Source organism: Nelumbo lutea, chromosome 2 (genome assembly GCF_056320005.1).
Source record: "Nelumbo lutea isolate HS-2025 chromosome 2, American lotus-T2T, whole genome shotgun sequence".
Lineage (NCBI taxonomy): Eukaryota > Viridiplantae > Streptophyta > Magnoliopsida > Proteales > Nelumbonaceae > Nelumbo > Nelumbo lutea.
The window spans coordinates 83,850,158-83,873,989 of record NC_142685.1 but is presented as its reverse complement, the minus strand read 5'-3'; the positions used below and the strand labels follow the sequence as shown (position 1 = coordinate 83,873,989).

The 23,832-nt window shown below is 40.0% G+C and overlaps 1 protein-coding gene across 15 annotated transcripts in view; it reads left to right on the top strand.

Moving 5' to 3' along the window:
* The first annotated feature begins 925 nt into the window (after nt 1-925).
* Nucleotides 926-23,832, top strand: part of LOC148871660 (histidine-containing phosphotransfer protein 2-like) — an 87,750-nt gene continuing 64,843 nt past the window's right edge. For 4 of the 15 annotated variants that reach the window (XM_088973025.1, XM_088973024.1, XM_088973030.1 and 1 more), the window contains exons 1-2: nt 1,055-1,482; nt 1,931-2,078. The gene's annotated coding sequence lies outside the window, so the exon portion shown is untranslated. Of the gene's footprint in view, nt 1,524-1,930; nt 2,079-5,437; nt 5,562-23,832 lie in introns of those variants that run through there. The other 11 variants (XM_088973031.1, XM_088973037.1, XM_088973032.1 and 8 more) reach the window with 10 other exon arrangements.

Sequence of the window (23,832 nt, the reverse complement as noted above, 5' to 3'; positions counted from 1 at the left end):
AAACAACCAATTTTCCCTTTCTCTCAACCTCCTCTATTTAAATAATTACTAAATCGGGCTAAGTCAATTTAGTTCCCTTCTTTTTATTTCCCCCAATAGCAATATGGGTGGGAACTCTAACAATGTTAATAACATCCATATCAATGTTAGCGCTATCATGTTGCAACAAAACATTGTTGGCATTGAACATGCTAGGGACTTGGTTTCAGGAGGAGCTGACTATTTTTTTAATAAAAAAAATAAAAATTATTTTAATTACACTCAGATTGTCAGTTCAAAATCTCTACTTAATTTCAACGATTGAAACTTCCAAGCCTCTCAAATTGTTAACTTGAGATATTTGAGCAAGCCTTTTTCTTGTTGAAACTTGAAAAAAGAGTATGGGAACTTGAGAGAGTATGAAAAGAGAATTGCTAAATTGGTGTGATGAGAACGATGAAGGATAGGGCTATTCAATTGCTCAAAATAGCTTAAAAACTAGTTATTTTTAGTTGTTAAAAAGGGTATTTTAGTCATTATAAAATTATTTATCACTTTATCCAAAATGCCTCCAAACTAGTTATATAGCTATTGGGGGGTAATTTTGCCATTTTTTTTAAGAACTAAAATACATAAATGCCTCCCTATATAACTATTGGGGGTGTTTTTGTAAAAACCAAGTAGCTATTGAGAGGAGGAGGTCCCAACAGCCAGTTTCCTGAACGGCCCCTCGTTAATGACGAATGGCACAGCTCGATTTATACCTTATAAGCATGGACGACCCCGTTTAATGTATTTCGAAGCCCGACATATTGTATCAAAAGGTTGCGCACGGAAAGACACGCCTTAAAGCTGTCAAGATCTTTATGCGAAAGTCTTTCAAAAAAGAATTGCCAAACGGCATCGAATTCGTTGGTGAACCATCCAAGTTGCTCTTTATCACCGTGCTTTATCGTAGCCTGTCGCATTCGGATTCAGTCAGTTCATGGCCCGTTTCAACAACTTTATTGCCTTGCATTGGGAATATCTCGCATGATAGAAATGTTCCCGATGCAAGGCTGTTCGAACGGGTCTTGCACTGATCGAAGCCGATCTCGACCTGAGGGATGCCGGCGTTCTGCCGCCGGATATGAAAGGCCGGAACAGCTTCGTGAAGGAAGCCCAGCATCATCCAAAGATTGCTACCGCCGGATAGGAAAATGTCGAAGAATTGAACTGGGACTGTGTTTATGCTTATGCGTCTCGACGGATCAATGTACCGAACACTCTCCGCCAGCCAGTACCTGTTTTTAGAGGCAATAGTCAAGGAAATAACCCGAGATCTTCTCTGTTCCTGCTCCTTCTGCTCCATCTGTCTCTATCTCTCCATCTCCAGCTCCCACCATCAAGCCCACACGGACAAATTCAATAATTGCTACTGCTGGATAGGAAAATGTCGAAGGATGGGAACTCGGACTGCGTTTATGCGTCTCAACGGATCATTGTACAGAACGCTCTCTGTCGGTCAGTACTCGTTTTTGGAGGTAGAAGTCAAGGAAATAATGGTAGATGCTATTCTTTCTTCCTCCGTAATCTTTTTCTGTTCCTCCTCCTCCTCCATCCTCGCCTCTGCTCCTCCCGTCTCGCTTGCCATTTATCTCTCCATTATAAGTTCCTACCATCAAGCCTTCCTCTCGTCTCAGTTCGCCACGCCTCTCTTAGCTGCATTCTGCAGGGACAATTTTGTCCGGAAAAAAAAAACGTAACCGATTTTTTCGTTCAATTCACTGAACTTCGTTTTTGTTATATTTCTATTTATTTTGGCAAAAAATCCAAAAATGGTTTCCAAGTAAGATTTGGAAACCACTAGTCTGTAATGTCTTTTTACTTGCCTAGGAATAAGGAAACATTCCCAACATCCTCCGTCTCTTTCCTCCGCATCACTACTGACTGAGACCTATCGTTCTTCTAGACTGATCCCTGCAGGAAACGTATGGAGAAGAAGCAGAAAGTTTAGGAGAGGAAAGAAAGATAAGAAGCTTCAAGCAGAACCTCATTCTTCTCGGCCAACTGCAGGCTCTTCGCTCAATCTTGAACCAGAGTTCAAGCTCAATAAGGAGGTAACTATCCTCTCCCAATCTATTTTCTTTCATTAAACTGAAGCATGTAGGGTCTTTACTTTTTTTCCTTCTTTTCTGCTTTTTGCTAATTGAATATGTAGCCAATGTGGAAACCTGCTGGTAGAATTCGAGTCCCTCCCCGGTTCCAGTGGCCAGAATAGTTTCTTCTTATTTTGTTGCTTTTTGCAATAGTACTACTTATCTTTGCTTTTCTCTTTTGCCTGAAATATAGACCTGAAACCCCATCCGCTTGCTTGCCGTTACATATTTCGTCCCGAGGTTTCTTGTTTCAATATGCTTTGCAGTAAATAGCAACTGTTCTATTACTTTCTTTTTTCATGAAAATTCCATGCAAAGCATTCTCTTCTGCTTGCTGTTGCTCTAATTATAAAATTCTGGGCCTAACCGTTGTTTTCAATTGTTCTTCTACTGTTTTGAACTTCACCGTGACTTTCGTAGTTTACTAATCTTGTTGGATCAATTGGGGGCCCAATTGAAGGCGGGGGTGCTTCACCTCTTCTCCCACTGAATAATAGTCTCTCATCCTTTCTGGTTTATTGGGTATTGGAGCTCCTTTTTTAACCGAATTCCAATTGGTTCTGTTGGGTCCTGCTTCCCATATATTAGCAAGTGGCGTCTCTTCCATTTTTCTGCGTGGATCCCTGATCAAGAGTTTGGGATTAAATAATCGAAACATGAAAAGAATGGCATTTCGGAAGTTCCAACTTCCAAAATATTATGTGCAATATATACTTAGAAGTGTTATCAGACTCACTGGACTGAATGGGCAGACTGTTTGAACTGGGAATGAGCCAAAATGGTTTTTGGGTTGCGTGGTTTTTAGAAATGTCAACTTGCTCAAAGCATATCCCAAATACTTCTTTTAATAGATTTTATAACTGTTTTTACTATTTATTATTTTATACTTATTTTGATTTCGTATTGCTTTAAAAGATAAGCCAGAGCAATTTTATATTTTACATTTTTTATTTGAGTGGGTTAAAAGGTTGAACCTAATGATTGAACCGTTTGATCCCTGATCCAGTGACCAAAACAGTTCTATGTCCAGTCTGAGTTTGACAACATTGGTACTTCGTTAATAATGATAAAATTAATAATTATGTTTTTTTTCCTTTTCTTCCTTTTCCTTCTTTATTCTCCTTCCTTTTTTCTGTTACTGAAAGTTTTCTATCCATATTAATAAAAAAAAAGTTTTCTATCCATGCTTATTAGCTTATAATAGATTTCTTGTTCTGTTATTTGCAAGCTCTGTAGTATAAAAATATAGTTTTTGGTACCGGTACCAAGAATCATTGTGCAGCTGTGAATTTTCAATGTTGCACATACAAGGTGTGGTGGCTGTTTGATAACAGCTGAACTGGCTGAATTGAATGGCTTAGTGCTTTGTCTTTTAGTGAATGCCATTCAGGAGATTGTGCGATGCTTAGTGGCTGAAGTTGAAATTGGGTTGATCACTACACCTTCATATATTTTGTTATTTAATTATTTTATCCACCAAAAGACAAAGCAATAAGCCATTCAATTGAACATCACTTCAGCCATTATCAAATAGACCATTGATGTTGCACCCCTTGTTTTGGTAGAAGCAGGTCATACATAGAGGTGCTCACGGTTCGGTGGGCATTTTCTTGAACCGAACTGGTTTTTGGAAAACCGGTAACCGGTATCAAACCGAAACTAGTCGGTTAACCGCCAGTTCGGTTTGTTGGTCTTTTGGTTTTTTAGTTTTTACAATATATATTATAAAAATATATAAATATATAATAAAAAATTATTGATATATATATATATATATATATATATATATATATAAAATGTTATATTTTAAATAAAAAATAATATATAATATATTATAAATATATATTTATATATATAATGCATATTTATTAATTTATAATATATAAAAAATATAATATATATAATATAATATACATAAATATATATAAAATATATAGAAATATATGTATACCAGTCGGTTTGGTTAATTGCCGGTTTTTTACATTGGTTAACCAAAACCAAACCGGTACCTTTGGTTTTAAAAAAAAAAAATCGACCAGTTCGGTTAACCGATTTTTTGGTTTTTTTGCTCACCCCTAGTCACACATGGGCTTCACAATTGACAAAACTATTACCAATGTCAGAAAGTGTTGAAGTAGAGCATGGCCACCTGCTTTGTTTAGCATTCTATGGCTGCATGGAATTTATCAGTTCCAGTAATGAAAACCACCAACTTATATTGTAGAAAGGCGCTTCTTTCATATATTGATTATTTATTTATTCTTGTCTACTAAATATTCTTCCTAATCTTTTATAGATTCATGTTAATAAAACCAATCTATTCCTTGCTATGGTGGTTTTCTTTCCAAACTTCAAAATGTTCCCTTGATTGAGACAAGGAAATATGTATTCCTTGTTTCTCTAACATGCAGAATATGATATTTTCTTTAAACATTCTTTGTTTCTAATTAAGGGATTGATCTCATCCTTCCATTGGGATGGATGGCCAATAATGATTTCACACTATTTAAATCACATTACTTTATGCTTCTCTTTATAGACTCAAATTTAATTCAACACTTAATGGTTCTAAGTCTTGAGGCATAGTGTAATTCATAGAGCAGTATATTGTTAAATAGCTCTTTCCCTCAAGAATCTAAATGGAAATAGTTCTTGCTTTATACTCTCATGGTTTTAATTGTGAACTAATTAAAATGATAAAGTTGAGCTTTATTAGAAGAAAAAGACAAAAGGTAAAAACCACTAATCAACAAGATTTCATTGATGCTCTTTGTCAAATCCAATTGAAACTACAACCAATAACTTTACTTCTTCTCTTTCTTCTTAGTTAATATTATTTTTCTTCTTTATTTATGTTCAAAAAAAAAATAAAAACATTATTGTAGAGAAGATGGGCCAAATGGCCCATAGGCTGTTATTCTATGCTATATTTATATTCTTATCTGTAATGGGCCTTATTTTGAGCCCATCCTCTTCTATACTGTGTTTTTCTAATTTCTTGCCCAACCAAGGGCCTCTCTTGTAATTACTCAAGGATTAACTTAATAAAATAGTATTAGAGTGTTAGAGGGAGAGTTTAGTTCGAATCTCTCATCCTCTAACTCTCCTTGCCGCCAACTCTCTCTCTTCATCTCCACCAACCTTCTCATCTGTTTGCCTTTTCTGGTTTTCATCTAATCTTACACAGTACCATACTTCGAAGGGCTGTTTTTCAACTTGGTATCAGAGCAGGCCTGAGCTTGGCATGGCTCTCATGTGGGTATAGTCCAGCCGACTGCATGAGGGTGTTCTAGGGCTGGAAGTTTAGACTCATTCGCCTGATTCTTGGAGGTCATTGGAGGGTGCCCAAGACCCTAATCGCTTGGAGAATAGTTCGGTGACCAGGAAGAATCAGAGAGGACTGTTCGGTCTGATTTGAAGCTCAAATAAGAGATTGATAAAACTGTAAGTTGCTTCAGTTATTACTGGGTTATATTTCTGATTTGGGGGGAGGGTGTTAAAAACTTCGAAACCCTCTAAATCTGTTCAGCTGTTTGGCTGTTGGTGACCTGATTTAACTCAGAGATTTCTGGGTTGGTTTCTCATCTTGTTGGACTGTCAAGTGGCCGAAACTTGTTTGGACTCAGTGGTACGAGTCTCTACTTCAGTTCAGTTGCTTCTTGTACCTATACGGACTGCTCTTGAAGTGGTTCTTATTAGGTGACAGTGGGGTGTTCACTGCTACATAGATAGTGTTCGTAAAAAGGCCTCTTAAGTATTGTGGACTGTGTTCTTGCTCTCTTTAGGGCACTTATTGTTGGGAACCTAGAATCCCTAACTAGAAAGGTACTCCAATCGGGTACACAGTGTTTGGAGGTCTGCTGGTTATCTCTTGAAGGCTGAATCAGGCCTTCTTCTTCTTGGAAGAGCTGCCACCGAACTTGGTTCTCACGGCTGTCAGGTCTGAACTGGCCTTGTGAGTTGCTGTGTTTGTTGCCGATTTAACTCAATTTGAGTTCATCAACAATCAGTACACTAGTGGAAGTTGACTGAAACCCTAATTGAAGCTTTTACATGATGGACTCCTCAGATATTGAGAGTAAGGGTGTTGCTGAATATGGGCATGTTTTGGGAACCCCAACTAATTCTTTGTTGACTGTGACCACAGTTAAACTGGATGGAACCAACCATCTGGCATGGTCACAATCTGTGAAAATTTATATTTGTAGTGGAGGAAAGTGGGGGTTTATCTCTGGGAGCAAGAAGGATCCCCTAAAGGATGATCCCTCTTATGAGAAATGGGTGCAAAAGAATTACACCGTCATTGGGTGGATCGTTAATTCAATGTAGCCACAGATTAGTCAACATTATCTGTGGATGAACTTAGCTAAGGTAATCTGGGATAGTGTCGTAGAAACCTATTCCTAGAAACTAAATGTAGCCAGAGCCTATAAATTGAGGAGTGATGTGAAGAATTTAAGACAGGGGGAGAAATCCTTTGCGGTATACTTTTCAACCTTGAAATCTCTGTGGCAAGAAATTGATCTGATAGAGGTTGTGACTTGGGATATTTCCAATGATGCAAAAACCTACAGGAAATTAGTTGAAAGAAGCAGGGTTTTTGAGTTCCTAACTAGACTAAACCCTGAATATGACATCACAAAACAAAATATTTTATCCAAGGAAAGTGTCTCATTGTCACAAGCATATGCTTTAGTAAGCAGTGAAGAAAGCAGAAGACAGGTACAGGTTCAAGGGGTTGGCACTAATGATCACTTTGAAAATATGGGGGTTAAACCCAAAGGAGTTGTAGGGCCTCCTAGTGGCTCTGGAAAGAAGGAGGTTGTATGTGAATATTGAAAGAAGCCAAAGCACACCAAAGACAAGTGCTGGAATCTACATCCCGGTCTTGTTCCTGTTCGATTCCAGAAGAAATATGATGGTAAAAAGACAGGAAGTGCAAATGCAGCCACTGGTACAGATGCTGAAGTTGAGTCTGCCTGTGCAAAGTTGGCAGCCATGAAAGTTGAGTATGAAAAGTTTGGGAAGATTATCAGTCATCTCGAAGGTGTAACTTCATCTTCCAACCATTCAGGAAATCCAACCACCTCTGCATTTGCTCACTCAGGTATAAGAGCTTCTGCTAATCATGCAACCACCTTAGATAATCTTAAGACCCCTTGGATCATAGACTCAAATGCTTCTGATCACATGACCAACATTTCCACTTTATTTGTTTCATATGATTTGCTTCCTGATCGGGATAAAATCACCTTAGTCGATGGGTCTCTTGCTTCTTGTAGGTTTTCAAAACTGCTATTCAGTCTTGATCACTAAGAGATTTCAGGTTCAATGAGAAGAGAAAGTGAAGAAGAAGTAGAAGAAAGAGTGGTGAAAGAGCAATAGAACACAGCTTTTGAGGAGAAGAACAAAATGTCAATATTCTGCCACAACCACTTTAAGTTAATATATATAGGTTATGCTAGTTACATGAAAGGACATATTTTCCCTTGGTGTTTACATCATAACTGCTAACAAATAACAAACAATATAGAACTAAAACTAGAAATAACATAATAGTAAAATAACCACAGCTGTGACTAGATAAATTCCACCCTACAGACAGAGTGGGACAACAACTGTGGGACCCACATCAATGTTATCTACACTCCCCCTCAAGTTGGGAGTATATGTTCATCATTCCCAACTTGGATAGATCCGCCTCTAGCTTCTTTCTTGATACGGCTTTAGTGAGGATGTCTGCTAGTTGCATACTGGACATGATGTAAGGGAGGCATACTTCTTGAGATGAGACCTTTTCTCGCACAAAATGGCGGTCAACTTCAATGTGTTTGGTTCTGTCATGCTGTACTGGATTATGTGCTATATTAATGGCGGCTTGATTATCACAGTACAACATTAGGGGCTTCTTATACTCAATACCCAACTCCTCAAGTAGAGATCTTAGCCATAGGATTTCAGCCATTCCATTGGCTATAGACCTGTATTCTGCTTCAGCACTTGACCGGGAGACAATACTTTGTTTCTTACTTCTCCAGGAGACAAGGTTTCCTCCCACAAGAGCACAATATCCTGAGGTAGACCTTTTGTCATCAATACTCCCAGCCCAATCTGCATCAGTATAGACCTCCACCTTCATGTGATTGTTGTTCTTGAAAATTATACCCCTACCTGGGCATCTCTTCAAGTAGGCTAAGATTCTTTCTGCCGCAAGAAGATGTGTGGTTCTAGGAGAATGCTTGTACTGGCTGACAATACTAACAACATAAGTAATATCTAGCCGAGTGAGGCAGAGATATAGGAGCTTTCCTACCAGTTGCTGGAACATAACTTTGTCTTCAATTGGTGTATCTACAGGCTTGACATATTTCCTCTGAGATATAAAGATCCCCTGTTTGGATCTAACAACTTCAATACCCAAAAAATACCGGAGTACACCAAGGTCTTTCACCTCAAATTCTTGGTGAATAAGCTGTTTAAGAGACTCAATCTCATGGCTATCATTCCCTGTGACCACAATATCATCAATATATACCGCCAATAGTGTCAAAGAGGACTCCACCCTCTTGATGAATGGGGTATGATCTGACTGGGCCTGTACATATCCAAACTTCACAAGTGCTAATCTGAATCTATCGAACCAAGCCCTAGGTGACTGTTTCAAACCATACAAAGCCTTGTTGAGCCGATAGACCTTCTTACCTATTTCTGCATCATAGAATCCAAGAGGCAAACGCATGTAAACTTCTTCCTGCAGATCTTCATTCAGAAAGGCATTTTTCACGTCCGTTTGGTATAAAGGCCAAGTGTGACTTGCTGCAAGGGACAATAGAACTCGAATAGTAGTCATCTTGGCTACCGGTGCAAATGTCTCCAAGTAATATAAGTCTGTGTAAACCCTCTTGCAATTAACCAAGCTTTATACCTCTCAATAGATCCATCTGCATTATGTTTCATCGTAAATACCCATCTGCATCCAACTGGTTTCTTTCCTTTTGGCAAATCAACTACCTCCCATGTGTTGTTTTTCAACAGGGCATCCATGTCAACTTGCATTGCATCTTTCCATTCAGGGACGGATAGGGCTTCTTGCACTGTTCTTGGAGTAGGGACATTGGAAATGGAGCTAAGGTAGGACCTGCAGGTAGGAGATTGGCGATCATAGGATAAAAAATGGGAAATACAGTGGGCTGTGGATGTGGTACAATGTCGTTTCCCTTTACGGACTGCAATTTGAAGGTCAAGATCATCTGTAGGGGAAGTCTCTGTGGGCTCTGAGATTGAAGTATCTGGACCTAGAGCTGCAGATGAGATTGGAGCTGGTCTGGACTGCTGATGATCAGGATCAACCTGCCTGCACCGCCTGTGATAAACCCTCAACTCTTGATCCCTTTGACCACCCTCACCATTGCAGCTTTCCCTCAAATCCTGATCCCTCTGACCACCCTCACCATTGCAGCTCTCATCACCCAATGGAATAGGTAAAGGAACTACCCCACTCTCACTACTCTCCCCCTGAAGATAAGAACTCAAACCCCCACTTTCACTACTCTCCCCCTGAGGGGCAACCCGAGGATAATAGGGTGTCCCCTCAAAGAAAGTGACATCCATGGAGACAAACTTCTTCCCGGAGACAGGATCATAACAGCAATAACCCTTTTGAGTTTGTGCATAACCAAGGAAGATGCATTTGGAGGCTTTGGTTTCGAACTTGGAGGGATGGGGTTCGAGAAGTTGAACAAAGCAAGTGCAACCAAATGTCTTAAGGGGAATAGAAAACAAGTCCTCACGTGGGTGTAGAAGCGAAAAAGGAGATCGCATATCAAGGACCTTGGAAGGGACCCGATTAATAAGGTATACCGCTGTGAGGATAGCATCCCCCCAGAAGCGAATAGGGACATTGGAAGTAAACATGAGGCTTCTAGCCACTTCCAAAATGTGCCTATTCTTCCTCTCGGCAACTCCATTCTGTTGAGGTGTATGAGGGCAAGAGCTCTGGTGGATAACCCCATGATGAAGAAGATAAGATGTCAATGATTTAGCAAAGTATTCCTTTGTGTTATCAGATCGAAGAACTTTGATCTTGGCATCAAACTGGGTTAGGATCATTTGGTGAAAATTTTGGGTCAGGGAAGGTACCTCATCTCGTGAACGCATGAGATAAACCCAAGAAAAACGGGTATGGTCATCAACAAATAACAAAAAGTATCTGTACCCACCTATGGAAGGGATATGATAAGGCCCTCAAACGTCAGTATGCACAATATCAAAGGAATTATCACTCATTTTATTACTCAATAAATAAGATTTTCTACAATGCTTAGCAAACTCACAACTTTCACACTGTAGTTGAGACAACTCAATAGACTCAAATAAAGTAGGAAACGGACTCTATAAAGATCGAAAAGACAAATGACCTAATTGGTTATGCCAAAGCATAACTGGACTCACACTCTGAGAAACAAAAGACAACTTCTCTACTGACTCTCCCTGACGGAACCACTCCCCAAGCAGATAGATCCCATTCGTCTCATGGCCAATCCCAATCACCTTCTGCGTCTCCAAGTCCTGAAAAACACATCGGTCAGGGAAGAAGGTTACTGAGCAGTTCATTTGCTTGGTAATACTACTGACTGAATGAAGGTTAGTATCAACCTTAGGAACATGCCAAACAGATGATAGGGAGATAGTATCTGAAAGCTTGATGTCACCCTTCCCAAAAATAGGAACCAGGGAGCCATCAACAATAGATACCTTATCCTTACCAGAAGACAAATGGTAAGTACTAAACAATGAAGGCAAGCTAGTCATGTGATCAGATGCACCTGAGTTTATTACCCAACAAGGTTCAGTTACCTGGAGCTGAGGCATGATAGGCTGAAGCTCGAGTACCTGAATGGGCGAAGGCAGATGTGACAAGGGCTGATGGAGGCTGCGGTGGTTGAGCTGAATTTCCAACCTCTTTTTCTAGCTGTATTAGGGCAGCCCGAACTGCAGCTAAGGTCTCCAAAGATGTTCCTTTTGTGCCAAATGAGGATGTTGAATCAGTGTTCATGGCTACATGAGCAGTGCCCCTTCTTGTTTCTTAACTTCGCAGGAACCAAGTGGGGATGCAGTTTCCAACATGTCTCTTTTGTATGTTTGGGTTTCTTACAATGTTCACATATTACATCCTTCTTGTCTTCCTTCCTCCTGTCCTTCTCTGAATCACCCCCTGATTTGGGTGTAGCCGCTACAAAGGCTGATGTTGGTTGCAACATAACCTTCCTTCTGGTCTCTTCACTGTGTACAAATGAGTAAGCCTGAGAGAGAGTCACACTGTCTCTAGTCAAAATCTATTGCCTCACAATATCATATTCTGAGTTTAGTCCTGCCAGGAAATCAAACACTCTGTTTGTCTCGATGTGCTTTCTATGGGTCTGAGCATCTTTGGGACTCTCCCACTCAAGAGTCTCTAAGTGATCAATCTCATGCCACAGGGACTTCAAGGTAGAGAAGTAGACCGACACCTGTTTCTCTCATTGTTTAAGGGTGTTCACTTCACATTTCAATTCATATGCTCTAGCAACATTAAGGGGTTGGGAGTAAGTTTCTTTCATAACATCCCATATCTCCTTAGCTGTCTTTGCACACAAATAATTCCGGCTAATATGAGGTTGCATAGAATTACACAGCCATGTCATAACCAAGTAGTTTTCTTGCATCCACTTTGTATATATCGGGTCTCCCTTGGAAGGTTCTTTCATATCTCCCAGGAGGTACCCTAATTTACCTCCTCCACCAATAGCCATCATGGCTGATTGGGCCCATTCCAAATAGTTTGATCCATCAAACTTTACGGTCGTAATCTGATCACCCATTTCAGAAATACCATCTTAACTGATGTTCCCAAGACTGACTTCTGCCTGAATTTTAGACTCCATTTCTGTTAAGTCTCAAAACAACACTTGAAGCACCAATCACAATCAAAACAGTATAGGCCTGATCTATATTCTCAGTGTATGTGCACAAAACCGAAATAATTCTGATCTGAAACCAACTAGCCAACACAGCAGTAGCTGTCCGTAGATCTCTAACCCCCTTAGAACTTTGAGAACAACTTTTAAAAAACTGATGTTCTAGGGAAAGTTAGGGTTTTAATCAGTCCTGAAAGGAAGCAATTCAGTCGCACAGTCCAAACTATATAGATGAGCTTGTAGTAGAGTTTTAGTGTCCTGAAAGGAAGCAATTTAGTCGCACAGTCCAAACTATATAGATGAGCTTGCAGTAGGGTTAATAAGAAATCCTAGAATCTAATCGGACCTACCAATCAACTTAAGAGTAGCTCTAGGTAGATCACAGGGTTCAGTCAAACATTAGGGCTTGCCGCAGATCACTTTCAAACCCTAGAGTAGAGAGAAACACAGTTCGGTCCAGGGTTTGCTGTAAAACCCTAGTGAATCGAAGAGAGGAAGAGCTAGAATGGTTCGGCCTTCCCCTCCAAATAGTTCGCTGCCTTTTAGGGTTACCTGAACCCTAGTCTTCTCTGATCCTTCCTGACCACCAACACTCTGCAACCCTAGCAAGTTTCCAACAGCTGCTAGCACCTCTGGCGATCTCCAAGAATCAGTCTGCGAACTCCTCCTTTTCAGCTTTCAGTCCTAGGAGATTCTCATGTGGTCGGCTGGTATTAGATTCACATGAAAAACCCTAACTTGGCTCTGATACCATGTAGGTTTTCAAGACTGCTATTCAGTCTTGACCACTAAGAGATTTCATGTTCGATGAGAAGAGAAAGTGAAGAAGAAGTAGAAGAAAGAGTGGTGAAAGAGCAATAGAACACAATTTTTGAGGAGAAGAATAGAATGTCAATATTCTGCCGCCGCCACTTTAAGTTAATATATATAGGTTATGCTAGTTACATGAAATGACATATTTGCCCTTGGTGTTTACATCATAACTGCTAACAAATAACAAACAATATAGAACTGAAACTAGAAATAACAAAATAGTAAAATAACCACAACTGTGACTAGATACGTTCTACCCTACGGACAGAGTGGGACCACAGCTATGGGGCCCACATCAATGTTCTCTACACTTTAATTTCTAGCAAGGGAACTGTCAAGGCTACAGACTCCTTACTCCTATCTTCCACCCTTCATGTACCTAGATTAAATACAAATTTGTTATCTATAAGTAGTTTAACCAAGTCATTAAATTGTTGTGTAACATTCTTTCCTTCCCACTGTGTTTTTCAGGATCTGGAGTCTTGGAAGGTGATTGGGAGTGGCCATGAAGCAAATGGAATATACTTGCTCGACACTCCTGGACAATGCTTTGATCAACCTAGGAATGCCGCGTTTGGTTCTACCTCTTCAATGTCTGCCAGTCGAATTATGTTAAGTCATTGTCGTTTGGGTCATTTGCCTTTTTTTGCTTTAAGTCATCTATTCCCTGAATTGTTCAAGGGAATCAGTGTGTCCAGTCTTAATTGTGAATCGTGTTAGTTATCAAAGCATTGTAGAAACAATTACCCTTTGAGCAATAAAAGATCTTCTTTTCCTTTTAATATTGTGCACTTTGATGTGTGGGGGCCTTACGGCTTATCCTCCATGGGGGGCTACAGATACTTCATCCTGTTTATTGATGATTTTTCTTGATTCACTTGGATATTCTTAATGAAATCTCGTGATGAAGTTCCAAGGCTTGTGAGGCAATTTCATGAATTTGTTTTAATCCAGTTTGATACCAGGATTAAGATTTTTAGCTCTAACAATGCAAAAGAATATTTTGAGAAGAACTTATCCTCGTATCTCTCTGACATGGGGGTTATTCATCAAAGTTCCTGTGTTAGAACCCCTGAACAGAATGGAGTTGCTGAAAGGAAAAATAGGTATATTGTTGAAGTTGCAAGGAGCCTTTTGTTTGCCTTACATATTCCTACAAGATTTTGGGGTGATGCTGTTCTCACTGCTACCTACCTCATAAATTGTATGCCATCCAGGGTTTTAGGGTTTTAAGTCCCCATTCAGTCTTCTTCATCCAATCAAGGACCTCTTCCCTATTCCTCTTTGTGTGTTTGGCTGCACCTGTTATGTACACATTATAAGTGCCCAGAGACATAAGTTTGAACCAAAAGATCACAAGTGTATCTTCCTTGGTTATTCCCCTACACATAAGGGTTACTGTTATTTTGATCCAAAGACTGGCACTCGATATGTCTCAATGGGTGTTACCTTTGATGAACTTTCTCCTTTTTATGGTTCCTCTCAGGAAGGACATTGTCCACAGGGGGAGAGTTTATCACAAGTGTTTGCTCTTCCTCTCCCTGTCCCAGTTGAGTCTCTTGATGAGACTGTGTCCTCTCCAAATGAATCAAGGGAGGATTAGTCACTCCATTCTCCTTGTCCTTGTGTTCCTATCTCTTTACCTCTTCATCCTACCCACAATCCCATGTATTAAAGGCAAAGATCTAGGAATGAGCAGGTTGTTTCTCTTACAACAAGTGAGTCTCATGCACTTCCACTCACAGATGAAACAACAAGTGCTGTTTCAACCCCTTTGGAACCATCTTTCCCAGATCTTGATGTTCCCATTGCTGTTAGGAAAGGAAAACGGAAGTGCACTGCACACTACATTTCCTAACACCTTTCTTATGGTCTGCTTTCTCCTTCATACTTTGCTATCTCTCTTCAATTGCTTCTAATCCTATTCCCAGGTCTGTGTTAGAAGCTCTTGAGATTCCAGAATGGAGAGATGCCATGAAATCTGAAATGAATGCCCTACACAAGAATGATACTTGGGAAGTGGTGGATTTGCCTGAAGGGAAGGATCCGGTTGGTTGCAAGTGGGTCTTTACCATTAAATATCAGGCTGATGAGACTATTGAGAGGTACAAGGCCAGACTAGTTGCAAAAGGCTACACACAGACGTATGAGATAGATTATCTGGAGACCTTTGCACCTGTTGCTAAAATGACATCTGTGAGGGTTTCTTATCTCTGGCAGCTCACTTTGATTGACCCCTTTATCAGTTGAGTGTAAAGAATGCATTTCTGAATGGTGACTTACATGAGGAGGTTTATATGTCTCTCCCTTTATGGACTCAAACAGTCTTCTAGAGCATGGTTTGAGAAATTTAGAGCAGCACTTGTTAAATTTGGCTATGCTCAGAAATAGTCTGATCATACCCTTTTTGTGAAGAGAAGTGGATCTTTGGCAGTATATCTCATTGTGTGCGTTGATGATATTGTTGTGATTAGTAATGATACCTCAGAAATTCGTTCTCTTAAGTCTTTCCTTCGTACAAAATTTGAGATTAAGGACTTGGGAGAGTTGAAATACTTCCTTGGCATAGAAGTTGCTAGATCCAAGGATGGGATTCTTATCTCCCAAAGGAAGTATGTCCTTGACTTGCTTTCTGAAACTGGGAAGATGGGTGCTAGACCAGCTGCAACTCCTATTGATATGAGTAACAAACTTTCTACTTCAGATGGAACATTGTTGGAAGACAAAGGGGTCTTTCAGAGACTTCTTGGGAAACTCTTGTACCAGTGCATGACTCGGCCAGATATTGCATATGTTGTCAGTTGTATTAGCCATTTCATGCATGCTCCCCGAGATATTCATATGGCAGCCGCATAACGAATTCTATGTTATTTGAAAGGCTCTCCAGGAAAAGGAATTCTGTTTATCAAGCATGGTCATCTGAAACTTGAAGCTTATACTGATGCTGACTGGACTGGAAATATTGATGACAGAAGATCTACTTCAGGGTATTGCAGTTTGGTGGCTGGTAATGTTGTCTCTTGGAAGAGCAAGAAACGATCAGTTGTGGCCCGATTCTCAGTAGAAGCAGAATACAGGACCATGGCACATGGAGTCTCTGAACTGTTGTGGCTAAGGTCATTGATGGAGGAACTTGGGATTGATCATGACAAGCCAATGATGTTGTACTGTGATAATCAAGCCGCCATCAACATTGCCCACAACCCAGTACAACATGATAGAACTAAGCATATTGAGGTTGATAGACACTTTATTCGAGAAAGAGTCTCTTCGGGTGAAGTGTGTCTTCCCTTCATCACTTCTGAAGGACAATTGGTAGATTTTCTCACCAAGGGCATTCCCAAGGCAAGGCTTCAGCATGACACTGGCAAGGTGGGCATGATTAACATCTATGCTCAGCTTGAGGGGGAGTGTAGAGAAGATGGGCCGAATGGCCCATAGGCCGTTATTCTATGTTATATTTATATTCTTGTCTGTAATGGGCCTTATTCTGGGCCCATCCTCTTCTATACTGTGTTTTTGTAATTTCTTGCCCAACCAAGGGCCTCTCTTGTAATTACTCAAGGATTAACTTAATAAAATAGTATTAGAGTGTTAGAAGGAGAGTTTAGTTCGAACCTCTCATCCTCTAACTCTCCTTGCCGCCAACTCTCTCTCTTCATCTCCACCAACCTTCTAATCTGTTTCCCTTTTCTGATTTTCATCTAATCTTACACAGTTCCATACTTCGAAGGGCTGTTTTTCAACTATTACTTTCCTGAACATGAATGTTAGTTTTCTATATGCCCAACCAAACATGTTAGTGAGCTGAATATTTCTAAGATTTGGTAGACCTATGATTTCTGTACTTAATAGACATGTAATGCCTCTAGGATGATTGCAAACCACAAACTCTAAGAATCTAAAATGATGAACTCTGATTTGCCATAGCTTTCACTTCTATTTTAGAATCAATTAAAGGACCAAAACATTACTCCACCATTATAATCAGATATCTTTTAAGACTTAAATTTTGCATATCCTGCAGATCTGACAAATAATGTAGATTTGCTTTTGAGATGTTTCACTCCACAATATGAGTTGAGGGTTGTAAGTGACCTGTTGGTACTGTTGGAAAAGGTTCTACGAAGAGAAGGATTGCTTTTTTAGGAAGTTGCAAACTTCAAAATTTTATTAATGTCTAAAAATAATGAAATACAATTAGTTTGCCAAGTACCCCAATTTATGTAGCTAACCTCAGTTAGTTTCCACTTCTTTTTCCTATTACAAGTTCCTCCCTCAGATATCACACCCCAACATTATCTTGTTTCTGTTCACTCCTTGTTTTTTCCAGTCTGTCAGCAATACAATTAGCTGAGTGCAGTGTCCATTTGTAACTCATCCTCAGCTCTGAATCTAGATAGGAAATACTAGCTTTTATGCTAGTAATTGTTCCATACATAGTTGTGTTACTGTGAGCTTCTGATATGACAACAATAGATTTCAGAAAGGGCATTCAAGGGGCAATCTTATTGTAACGTTCTGGCAAAGTATTTGAACTTTTGTGATTGTTGGTTTCTGAACTTTAGGGGCCATTGCTTGATGCAATGGTAAAACCTTGGATGACAAGCATGAGAAAACTGGTTTAGCCTGAGATAGACCACTTTGTACCAACAATACTAGAGTTTTCTATTCACTCCATCCCTCCCAAGACCCTGGATAACTGGACCAGCATTGGGTAATGGCCATTTTAAGTTGGTGAACTTTATTAATGAGAATATTGTATACTTGATGCTTGAATTGTATTGTAACCATGATTTTTAGCTGTTATCGACAAACAAATGTAAAAAAGTTAATGTAGATAGGGATGGATCATACTGAGGAAAAAGTGATCAACAGGTATACTGAGTTGATAAGGAACTGATGTTTCTTGAAATGTCAGATAAAGTAGGCATCCATCCAAGGAAGGCTTCTCTTATCAAGTTACTGTTAGGTTTAAAGAAGTGATTACAACTTTCTTTTCGGGCTAGATTTGTGATTAATTATCTTTTTTTGCATCAAATCCTTTATGAACTTTCCAATGTTTCTTTCCCTTTTGTATTTGTTTTAAGTTGTGAATCTTGATTGGTACTTGAATAGGAAAGTTCAAGGTTTTGAGCATATAAGCCACTATTCCAATTTATTGTTTCTGTAAAACTAGAAGATTGTCAAAGCAGAAAATACCTGTTGGGACAACTTACTACCATGATAATCTTATATTTGTTTTTATGGACTGTGGCAATAAGGAAATGGTATGAATGATTTACAAATTAGATGCCACAAATGAAAAAGAATATCCAGGATGAAGAAACCTTTTCATTGGCAATTTGATCATTAAAAAGCAAATACTGAGAGGAACTTCACACTGCCTTGAGAAAGGATGCCTTATTAGTTACCATTTTTCCACCCTAATATTTTAGCTTAAATTGTATGCAGATTTGTGCTTTTGTTTTGAAGATGAGTGATGAATTTTCTAATTGGTAAACCTATTATTATGTAAGTGAATGGACCTTGTATTTATGCTTTTGTTGAATAGATAACTTAATTTGCTTGGCTTGACTTTCCTTGTCAACTGGTAAAAGTGCAGTTTTTAATTGATTTTATTTTCTTTTAAATTATTATTAATTATGTTGGTAATGGGGGTGTATGTGGGACTCATTTCAGTTAAAATGATACACATGGTATAATTGCTTTCTGTATATGTGTATTTTGGTATAAAAATGTGGGTCCACATTTAGTTTAAATTGGGCATTCAATATTTGCTCAGGCAAAAATACTCTCTAAAGGAGTCAGCTAGCCTGTAAGCATAGTTTTCAAGGCGCCAAGGCGAGGCTAAGCGACAAGGGGGTGCCTTTCGCCTAGTCTACTAGGCGGGTGCCTAGGCGATGGATTTTTTTCAAGTAAAAATGTCTATCCTAGGGTAGTTTCCTAGGTTCTATAATCATATTTCCTTAATAATTATCCATAATTTTCATGAGAAAAGTATAAACTTCATGTTAAAGTATAGGAAATCAACATATTCCAACATATTCATGAGAAAAAAGAAGAAAGAAAAGAAATTTTATAAAATATAAGGGCCGAACCCCTATTTCTGTTATAGGAAAAGAAGAAAAGAAAAGGTGGAAGAAGAAAATTGGTATATGGTATAGACACACAAAATTAGTGTTAGAATGCTCGAGTTAGAAGTATTTTGGTCTAACTGGTTTATCTACTTGAAAGAGAAAGGTCTATTGTATCTGAGTTTAAGTTATGTGTCCCATCTTCTATGAGGGACAAAATAGTCTTTCTTGTAACTCTAAGTTTTTTGAATAAATTCAAGTGGGTCGGCTAGGAGAGGGTGATTTGACATTCTTCTAGTCTGGCCAAATACTCTTCTTCTCTCCTTCTTCTTTCTCTTTTCTTTCTACTTTCTTATTCTCTACTTTGACATAGAATCTACTAGGGTTTACTCACATGGTATCAGAGCGATAAGGTCTCGTGTTCTCTCTTCTTGCTGCTGTCCTCTTCCTGGGTTCGCCGCCAGCTTCACAGTAGTTTTCATCCTTCAGCTGACCTGATTGGAGATTTGATAAAGGGCTGAAAAAGGAGTTGTCGTTTTGAGGGCCTGGAGGTGAGAATGCCTCTGTCTGGTGCTGTGGTGGTCGTTGAAGTGGTACACTAGACCCTCTATTCAGTGTACGAAGAGGGCTGAACATAGGCAGGTATGAACACTGCTGTCGTGTGCTCAAATAATGGACTGTGAATGCTAGTTGTTGTGGAACTTGGTGAGACTGATATGCATATCAGTCATGTTCTTTTTTTTTCTTGCTCATATGTGTGCTGAAAGAAGAGTCGTAGACTGCTGAAGTCCACGACAGCAGTGGCATGGTGGTGGTTGTGTCGTGGTGGCTGACATATCTATGATTCTAAATGCTTAAAAGTGAACTCCTAGACCTTGCGTGTAATCAGTTCTGCAGTATGAAGAACAAGTGTTCGATGAAATGACTGAGTGATTTCAGCCTTGGCGTGTTGATGGTAAATGGTCCTGCAGTGTGCAGTCAAGATGTTTGATGTGTTGACTGAATGATTTCAGCCTTAGTGTGTAGTGTGTAATGTGCAGTTGAAGAAGTTGGAGTTGGTGGTATCATAAGTGAGATAAGTCTTGTGAAGTGTATGAGGTTGTGGTGTATATTTGAAGGTGAAATAATTAAGATGGCTTCATTTGCATATGGGAATGACAACAAAACAGGCATCATGCCTTCTCCAGATTATCTAAGTGTTCAAATGACATCTATCAAGTTGAATGTTGAGAATTATGTACCATGGGCAAAATCCGTGGTGGTGTTCTTGAAGGCCAAGAGGAAAGTGAAACATGTGAGAGAGGAGAAACCTCCCTCTGATTCCCCTGAGGTCAGTGACTGGGAACAAGAAGATGCACAGATAATGACGTGGCTTTGGAACAGCATGGAACCAAAGATTAGTGTTAACTTCATGTTCCTAGATACAACCAAAGAAATCTGGGATCATGCTAAGAAGTTGAACTCTGGACAAGACAACACAACTAGGGTATATCAGTTGTACCAAGAGTACTTCAATTTGAAGCAAGGGAGTCAGAGCTTAAAAGAGTACTATGCAAGTTTGGGGAACATCCGCAATGAGCTCAATGTGTATCACCCTCTAACATCAGATGTCCAGATCCAACAACAGCAACGTGAACAACTTGATGTGACTAGGTTTCTTGTGGGCTTGAAGGCTGAGTATGAGCCAGTCAGAGCACAGATATTGGGGGGATCCGCTCTCCCCTCACTTGAAGAAGTTTTTGCCCGTCTTAAGAGGATATCCATTGAGCCGGTAGAACATTCTTTCTTCTCTGATAGATCTGGTTTGGTAGTGACTAAAGGGAGTGGTCGTGGAAGTAGAAGTGGTGGTGGTAGCAGTGGACCTCCAAGAAACCGTGGTGGACACATGTTTAATCGGGCTAGTGGCCGGACTGGAGGCCGAGAGTCAGGGGGAGGCCGTTGAAAAGGAAGTAGTAATGCTCAGAGAAAGTGTACACATTGTGGCTTAGAGGGGCACATAGTTAATTTCTGCTATGATTTGCGTGGTCCACCCAACACTTGGGCTCACCATGCTATGTCTAAGAGTAGTAGCACAATTACTGAAAGCTAACAAACTGACCCAACCCCCTCCACATCTGCTTGTGCTTCTGGGCAGGAAATGAAGAGTGTACCACGTGCAGTATATGAGCAGTTCCTTCAAACATCTCAGCAGAACACCGCTATACTTGCCCATTCAGGTATGGCTTGCTTAGCTTCCAAAGCCTCACCCTGGATCATTAACTCTGGAGCCTCGGACCATATGTCTGGGACTCTTGATGTATTTTCTTCCCTTTCTCGCTCCACATCTCAAACAGTCACACTTGCTAATGGTTCTTGTAATATGAGGAGCTATACTCGAAGTAGCAAAGAAAAGAGGAGAACCACAGAACTGAAGAGAATGTCGAACTATACTAGCCAGTCGACCAGTCTTTTATTTATAGATGAATGTAGTACAAGGTACAAGAAATTACTGGGATGCCCCTGATTAGTGATGGGACACCCAGATGACTTAAATCATTAAACAGGATTAGGCCCATTAACATAGGCCCAGTTACAAGATAAGTTAAACATAAGAATGGGCTAATAAGAACTCTTATCAGCCGAACATCACTCTAACATTCTAACACTCCCCCTCAAGCTAAGCATGGACATCAATCATGTTTAGCTTGCCAAGTATGTCCCTGAACTCTGTTGTTGCCAGCCCTTTAGTTAATACATCTGCAATCTGCATCTCTGATGGAGTATAAGGCACACAGAGTTCTCCTGAAATAATTCTCTCTTTAACAAAGTGTCGATCAATTTCAATATGTTTTGTCCCGTCATGCTGCACGGGATTGTTGGCAATGTTGATAGCAACTTTATTATCACAATACAGCTTGAGAGGACCCTCAGTTTTGATACCAAGCTCATTAAGGAGAGTTTGGAGCCATAAGAGTTCAGCAACCCTGTGTGCCATAGCTCGGTATTCTGCTTCTACACTTGATCTAGCAACAATATTCTGCTTCTTAATGCGCCATGTGACTAGGTTTCCTCCCAAGAATGTACAGTAACCTGAGGTTGATTTTCTGTCTCCAACAGACCCAGCCCAATCAGCATCAGTGTAGACTTCAATTTCAAGTTTGCTGTTTTTCCTGAATAGAATTCCTTTCCTTGGGCAAGTCTTCAAGTATCTAAGAATTCTTTCCACTGCTCTCATATGAGGGGTCTTTGGTGAGTGCATGAATTGACTGACAACATGCACTGCATAGGCAATGTCTGGTCGAGTAAGGGTTAAGTATATCAGTTTTCCTACCAATTTTTGGTACCTTTCCTTATCACAGTATTCCTCACCCATTGATTCTTGTAATCCATGGCTTGGTTCTATTGGAGTGTCTGCTCGCCTGCACCCCATCATGCTTGTTTCCTCTAGGAGATCTAGCACATACTTTCTTTGACATATGTAGATTCCTTCTCTTGATCTAGCAACTTCAATCCCAAGAAAGTATCTCAGATTTCCCAGGTCTTTGATCTCAAATTCTGAAGCTAAGAACTCCTTCAGCCTCTTCATCTCTTTCACATCATTTTCAGTAATCACCATATCATCCACATACACAATGAGTGCTGTAAGTTTGCCATCTTGTCTCCTTGTAAACAATGTATGATCTGCACTGTTCTGAGTGTACTCTACTTTCTTCATGGCCAAACAAAGTCTCTCAAACCATGCCCGGGGAGATTGCTTCAAACCATATAATGCTTTCCTTAGTTTACATACCTTCTTTCCAACATCATATCCAGGTGGGGATTCCATGAATATCTCTTCATGAAGATCACCATTTAGGAAGGCATTCTTCACATCCAGCTGATGAAGTTCCCAAGAGAATTTTGTTACAAGTGACAGTAGATCCCTGATTGTGTTGAGCTTTGCTACTGGGACAAAGGTTTCCTTGTAGTCAATTCCTTCCTTTTGTGTAAATCCCTTTGCCACAAGTCTGGCCTTGTACCTCTCAATAGACCCATCTTCCCCGTGTTTTACTGTGAATACCCACTTGCACCCAACAGTGCCTTTCTCCTCTAGCAGGTCCACCAATTCCCACATTCTTGCTTTCATTAGGGCTTTCATCTCCTCATTCATGGCTTCTTTCCACCTTGGATCAGATGCCGCCTCTGAATACCTGGAAGGGACACATACAGAGGAAAGAGCAGACATAAAGGAATGATAGGCAGGGGATAAGTGTGAGTAAGAAACATAATCAGCTATGGAATGCCGAGTGGTACAAGAACGAACAGGCTTACGGAGAGCAATAGGAAGATCCAAATCTGAATTGAGTGAGTCAGAATTACCTTGGATTGCAGAGACAGATTGATCTGAGTTCAACTGGTTGCAATCATGAGGTTGAGGGCCCTTCTACTGTATGCAAGTATCTCTTTCTCTTGTTTACTGGACCCTTCAGAAGCATCGGCTGAATCTGGAGAAGTAATTGGCACAGTGGGAGTCTCACTAGGTTGACCCAGAATGTTACAGCTAGTAGTAGTGGAAGGCGATGAATTGGGAACAAAAAAGAAGGGAGAATGAGAATCCTCTTCCAACCCACTACTCTCCCCCTGAAGAGGATTCTGAGAAGACTGGAAATAGGGTTGAGACTCAAAAAAGACTACATCTCTGGTGACATTTTTTCTTGGAGACAAGATCATAACACTTATACCCCTTTTGCGTAGGAGAGTACCCCAAAAATATTCCCTTTGTAGCCTTAGGATCCAGCTTGGTTTTCTTTGGATCCTTCACATGTATGAAGCATGTACAACCAAAAACCCGTGGGGGAAGAGGAAATTCTGGAAGAGTGGGACACAAAACAAAGAAAGGGGTCTTCATAT